The following is a 6,941-nucleotide window of genomic DNA, read 5'->3' as shown; positions in this document are numbered from 1 at the left end:
CCCCCCCCCCACTCCAAAAGCAAACACCCAAAACCAAAAGAGAAAGCTAGGCTGTAGCTCAGTAGAGTGTTTGCCTAGCAGGCAGAGACTCCAATCTCTGGTACCACCCTCACCTGCAAAAACCATAAAAAGCATATACCCCTCTCAGTGTTATCCTTAATTATGTGCTGGGGAAGGGAGAAGTTAGGAAACAAACAGGCAGAGCAGCCAGGGACTCATGTTCCCATAGAACTCCTGTACCCACACCATTTGGTCATTGGAAACTTTGGCGAACAAAGTTTTCCTTCCTTACCAGACCCTGGGTGGTCTTCACACACCGGGAACCCACCATAGGTTCAGTGCTTCAGTTCAAGTTCTTCCTTCTTAGGCTTAGAGAAGAGGTGAATGGCACACTAAATCCTTTTGGCTTCCATATAAAATTCTTTGGCAACTGCTTTTGGAAACGGACAGTTTGCTCTGTGCCTGTTTTGCACATTGGCTTCAGATTGGAACAAAAATGGGAATTTGGGTTTTGGAGCTGCCATTTGGAGTGAATCACCCCACCGCCTTGTTTCCTCTCCTCTGTGACAGACTTCCAAGGCTATTTTTATTCAGGGTCATTTCTTGACCCTGTAGACTTCTGCTGAGTTTAGCTCCCAAACAGAGCCAGATGTGGATGGGATCAAGCACTGAGAAGTCACTACTGGTTACTTTCATTACAGGCTTTTGAAGGGATTGACTCTTAGATTTGCTTGCCTTTGAGCAGGACTGGTGCATTTGGTATGGATGAACACATTTACTTAATGATCTGCGTCCATTTCTGCACTGAGCTGGCCTTATGTGGAGAGCTAGCTGCTCCACATACGCTAGTTCTCACTGCCGTCTGAGCCAACCCAGCAAACAGAACCCTGCTCAAAGACCAGCCCCCATTTTCTGATAATTCCCTAAAGACAGGATTGGGCCATTGTGGTATTGCCCAGCCATTGCTGAGTTCATTGAGAGGGGAATTTCTGTGGTCCTCAGGAGCTTCAGCCCCTATCGTAGCTTCTCCCATTCATGCAACCTACTGACATCACTCAAAATGTCAACTCTATTCATAGGTTGGAGTGAGAGGGTAAGCCTCATTCTAATTGTCGTTTAAATCCCTTGATTGATTTGACAGCTTTATTTCCTGGGGGAAACATGCTTCTTTCATCTAACTGCTCTGTAATTATTGGGTAGGGTTCTTGAAGAGACCTATGTTTTCCACACTTTAGTTTAGGGGCATTTGTGTGGAAAGAGGAGAAGAGAAAGTGTGCTTGCCACAGAGGGGGAGAGAGAACACACAGGCTTTGAGGCCTGCCTGATCCAACTCCCAATCTCAGCTTTCCTTTGCCTCCTCCTAGCATTATGACTTAGGTTCCCTAGGCCTTCGTGTGTGTATATGGATAGTGATCGGCTTCTAGGGTTACTGGGATAACATCATCAGTGTGGAAAGGGTCTGGTCAGGGCTCAGTTTACCCACTTAATTCCTGTTGACTCTTCCCTGCTGCTTTTCGTGTTGCCTTGCCCTCCTTGCCTGTGTGGGTGCTGGAGTAGCTGTGTTCTTCTTCCTCCCCCAGTAAAATAGAGGAGTCATTTGTTTTGGTTTTATCTGAGAGGCAAGGATGAAAAAGGTCCTGGAAGGAATTATGGTTACTTTGTGGAAAGCAAGGTGTTTCCCACATTCTACCTGGCTCCCCTGAGCCTCCCTGGTGGGAGTGATGGGCTATTGTGAAATCGAATGATAGCATCTGAAAACCTCCTAATAGGGGCCAGAATATAGCAGGTGTTTGGTGAATGCTTAGCCCCATGGTCCAGCCTCTTGGACTGAACATTTCCTGGCCTTGCTCAGAGCATCGTGTAACTGCCACCTGAAACATGACCGCTTCTACAGGAGTACTACTGTTCACTTCCTGAAAATCATATTAAACTCTTCACAGCAAAAACTGCTGCTGTATTTTATTCTGTGCACCATGTTCTCTGCTCTCACACGAGTTGGTAACAGTGACCCTCAAATCAAGGCACTGATAGCCGCGTGATAAATTTCCTTATTTAACTGTGGGCTCTCCACGGTTTCCATAGACTCTCCAGCTTTAAGCTGGGCACCACTTGGCTCTTGCTGAGCACTGTGCTGAGGACTGGACTGGGACTTTCTTTTGGAAGTCACTCTTTGAGAGCCTATTGGGTAAAGGATGCATAAATAAATGAGTCAGTGAGAAATGAAATATGGAGCCCAAGTAAACAGAGCAGATAATTTATCATTGTAAGTACTCCCTAGACAGAAGGACTCAACACCAACCATATTTTTAAAAAGAATTGCTGACAACATAAGAGCTGTGCATATGTATAGATTACTGGCCAGAGAGGATTGAGAATTGAGATTGGAAATGGCTTGGGCATATTCTGATGAGGCACAACCTAAGCAAACCCTTGATGGAAAAGAGCTGTCTCACATCTGGAAACTGATTTTTCCCTGCTGCCTTCTTGCCTAAACCTCCCAGATGGGAGGCTCTGTGTCTACCTATTCTCGGTGTGGATAGCCATGCTGCTATTTCCTCCACAATGTCTACACCTTTTCAGTCTTCTCTTATGCTGTCTTCCAATTAGAGATTGATTGATAAAAACTGATAAAGTTGGATTGATAAAAAAATTCTCTTAGAAAGTCACATACTGTCAGGCCCAGTGACTTGGACTTATAATCCCAGCCCTCGTGAACCGGAGGCAGAAGGATGACCCTGAATTAAAAGCTACTCTGGGCCATGTAATGCAGGCTTCTCCCCTCCCCCTCTTCTGGAATAATATATTTCTGAGGCAACCCAGGCACATTAGTGTACATTGGCCTAAGTCTGATTACCCACTATTTCTTGCCTGCGTGTGGCCCTCCACTGGAATAAGGGACTGGAGTTTTCATTCCTAAGAAGTGAGTTTGCTTTATGGTGCTGATGAGGCAGATCTGGGATGGACTGCTAAATGCCGTTGTGAAGGGGTGTGTATGGCATTGTAGCTCAGTTTATTGGGGAGGCAAGTCCTTGTGACAAGGGAGAGTTGGCAAGGAAAACTTAGCATAAATACAGTTTCTGGTCATCTTTGAGTCTAGGACATGGAACAGGAAATCTCCCTTTATCTTATACTCAATTACTGAAGTTCTAAAAGTCAGCACCCAGACACTTGTGTACTGTGATCACGACACTGTGGGTGGGAGATGGTTCTGAGATAGCCTGTAAGTTAGATCATGGCTTCCAGCATATCCTGATGAAATAGAATGGTCTACTTGTGGAAAGCAGGGCGAAGAATCTCAGTAAGGGGCTTGGATAGTTGGAAAAGTGTATGAAGGCCATCAGCTGGCCCCTTGTCCATACTTTGCCCCCTTTGAGCCCCTCCATGTTCTAGCTCTTCTGTGAAGGCACCCCACCTTAGAGTCCCCACATAGCTGCTTCACTGATGTTGCCATTCTGACGAACTAGAAGTCCTTTCATCTCCATACAGTCTAAGCAACTCACAACATAGCAATAGGTCTCACTTAAGTGGGATTCAAGCATTAACTCTAACATGGTTCTTTTGCTTTACTAAAAAGACTGCTTACCGCTGAGCAAAATTTTTCCTAGAGGAGCCACAGGCTGGTACAAAGTTATGATATGTTGCATGCAATATGTCCTTCTGGAATAGATGGAAAGGCATATGGAGAAACAAACATAGCTTTCTTTTAATTTCTCCTTTCCATATCTCTCCCATGATTATATTACTATCTTGAGTTAAAAAAACCAAAAAAACCAATTTACCCTTTACATAGAAGGTTCACACAAGCAATAGAAGCGATTGAATTGGTTTAAAAAAAAATGGTTTAACCTAAAACAATGAAGCAAACACCAAGAGAAACTCAAACAATTTTCTTTCTGTGACCACAAAGTTAGCTTTGAGGACTTGGACAATGGAGGATCATCTGGAGCTGTCTGAGGCTGCTGGCTTATCTCATACTGCTACTTTGTATGCAGCTCCGATTAGGAAAAATGCCGTAACCAATTTAAAAAAAAAGTCTAACGCCATTGAAAACACTTTGACTTGTTTTGATTGACAAGACCATTGGTCTTGTTTCAGTTCTGACTTACAGAGCTATCTGGGCTATTTTAAGTTTATTATCAGAACAATCCTAAATATTAGGTTGAATTAGCTAGTTCTGTTATCCTTCTCTAAATTCTTAATAAGAGAACCTTTAAAACATATAAACAAATAAGGCAGCTTATAAATTACTGCTACAGATTTGGAGCTTTAGGCTCATCAATACATGCACCCAGAAATTAGACACACACACACACTCCCCCCGCCACACACACACCCCAAAACAAAACAGAACCTCCCAACCAAAAGCAAAAGCTGTAGTGAATATACAACATCAAACCAAGGAGACAGCAGAGCTCCGTGGCTCTCCATGGCTCTCCATGGCTCTCCATGGCTGCAGCGCTCAGTGCTTTGGTTCCTAGAGCTTGTACAGCCTAGCCTTTAACCTTGAATGATCCCTCCAGTACAAGGCTGTTTCCAGGTGAGATGTAGAGTCTCACTATGTAGCCCTGATGTCCTGGAACGCCTAGATAGATCCACCTGCCTCTGCCTTCTGCGTGCTGAGATTAGAGGTGTGCACCACCGTGCCCAACTGGATTGTTCATTCTCGACACGTCTCTGGTGCTCAGGTGTGAATGCTCTCTCTGTTTTGCTTCCTAGAGGAAAATATAAAGATATGATTTTACTTTTTCCTTAGTGAAATCATCATCCTGGCCGTACTTTTGAACAGTTGTTTTCAAACCACTGTTTTATGTAATTTCTCTCCCCACCCCCTGGTTGATGTATATGGTTAAGTCTCCATGATTTGTTTCATGCTGTCCCCCCCCCCAACCCCCTCTAATCTTCTCTCCTCTCTTACTGTACAAATCTAATCTACCCTGGACCTGGCAGTCAGACAGGCACATTAGAAGGGAGTGGAGAGAGAGACGTGTGTTCTGATGAGATAGGTCTCACTGTCAGTTGTGAGATATGAGTTTTAATGAGCCTGTGTCTTGTCTTCTTGGAGAACCCTTTTTATTGCTTTGGTAATGCTGGTTCAGGAGGCTGAGTTCTAGGTAGGTGCGGTGCCACTTGAAACTTATTCCTGCCCTTGGCATTTGGATTATGTGTGTGGCTGAGCAAACCAAACTTATGAGTGGAATTTTCCATGCTCTGAGCATTTTGATTGCTTGCTGCCTCTTGGCAAGCAGCTGCCGTGCTCCCATTTGCATCTTCTACCTCCCAGGCTCCTGTTTTATCTGAAACTTTAGATGAACAGGAACTTCTTTAACGTTGGTTCAGTTTGTCCTAGACAGGTGCTGTTCCGAGCCGGGGTTGTATGAGAAGTGCCAGGCTTCAGAGAGACTTCTGAGCTCCATTTCCTAGAGACCGGTTCCCAAGTCTTACGAAGCCCAGGTGATTCTTGTGTTCAGTCAGGTCAGCAACCACTATCCATGCAAGTGTGTTTGCATCCCAGGGTTGTGCTTTGGTGAAGCAGAATGGGGCATGGCTGTAATGTGAGCAGACTGGAATATTAACAAATTCAACAGGCAAGTAGTCACTGTTTGCCGTTTCGTTTACTTTAGTTGTTTAATAGTCACGTGTACCCTTCATCTTGTGTTTTTTGTTCTTGCATCCTAAGAGTAGGCCTCTCCCATCAATTTTACCATGCTGTATGTTGTTTTATTTTCTGTGTCCAGGTTCTTAGCCCTGGCTGTTCCTGGAACTCACTGTGTAGATCAGGATGGTCTCAAATTCCTGTCTGTCCCTCCGGAGTGCTAGGATTAAAAGCATGCACCAGCATACCCAGTCTGTATCCAGGTTCTTAATTTTAAAAATTACATTTTACACACACACACACACACACATACAAACACACACACACACACCCGAACACACACTTTGGAGGAGGAAGATGACTCTGAGTAAAATGCCTGCCTCACAAGCACAAAGAGCTGAGTAGATCCCCAGTGATGTGTGTCTGTAAACTTAACACTGGCCAGATGGGAAAGAAAGAATGCAGAGGCAAGCAGACCCCGGAACTCACTGGCTAACCTAGTCAACTGGGTGAAGCCTGGAGTCATTGAGACTATCTAAAACAAAACAAAACAAAACAAAACAGAATGTTATAAAGAAAGACAGTTGACATTGACCTCTAGTTTCCATATGTATGAGCACACATACTGTGTGTATCTATATGTACCATTCTTGTTAATACTTTGATATATTTCCTTTGTAATTTTTTATACATATGTAAGTATATTCACCTCAGAATTTGGAATCTTTTTAAGAGTATGGCCCCTGGCAGGTCAACATGCTCTAGTGGATGAGTGTATTCGCAGTACAAAGTGTACTCAGTGGGCACATGTTTTTTTAAAGAGGGAAGATGCACAATTGGGAAGGGTTGGGGTGGATCTGGGAGGAGTTAGGGAGAAGTAGGGGTGAATATAATGAAAATACATTGCATACATGTATGAAATTCTCAAAGAATTACTAATAACATGTAAAATTTGGACTCTTTCTACTTAATGTATAGTTTTGTAAACTGCTTTCTTATGTAGCATGATGTGCTTTTTGGTAGCATTAAGGAGCCTTTGAAAGAGTGATGACTACCATGTTTTCTTTCTTCCTGTCTGTCCTTCCTTTCTTCTTCTTCTTCTTCTTCTTCTTCTTCTTCTTCTTCTTCTTCTTCTTCTTCTTCTTCTTCTTCTCTCTTTCTCTTTCTTTCTTCCTTTCTTCCTTTCTTCCTTTCTTCCTTTCTTTCTTTCTTTCTTTCTTTCTTTCTTTCTTTCTTTCTTTCTTTCAAGAGTAACCTGGCTGATAAGATGGCTCAGCGGGTAAAAGCACCGACTGTTCTTCTGAAGGTCCTGAGTTCAAATCCCAGCAACCACATGGTGGCTCACAAC

At 43.6% G+C, this 6,941-nt stretch overlaps 1 protein-coding gene across 2 annotated transcripts in view; it reads left to right on the top strand.

Annotated features, from left to right (window-relative positions):
* The window catches only part of Myo1d (myosin ID), a 307,808-nt gene that overhangs the window by 9,523 nt on the left and 291,344 nt on the right, over positions 1-6,941 (top strand). Inside the window, exon 1 of one of the 2 annotated variants that reach the window (XM_031353809.1) lies at positions 4,814-5,111. The exons of the other annotated variant lie outside the window; for it this stretch is intronic. The gene's annotated coding sequence lies outside the window, so the exon portion shown is untranslated. Of the gene's footprint in view, positions 1-4,813; positions 5,112-6,941 lie in introns of those variants that run through there. 2 annotated transcript variants of the gene reach the window in all.

The sequence above is a fragment of the Mastomys coucha genome, unplaced genomic scaffold (genome assembly GCF_008632895.1).
Source record: "Mastomys coucha isolate ucsf_1 unplaced genomic scaffold, UCSF_Mcou_1 pScaffold5, whole genome shotgun sequence".
In the NCBI taxonomy this organism is placed as follows: Eukaryota; Metazoa; Chordata; class Mammalia; order Rodentia; family Muridae; genus Mastomys; species Mastomys coucha.
This window is presented reverse-complemented; position numbering and strand designations above follow the sequence as displayed.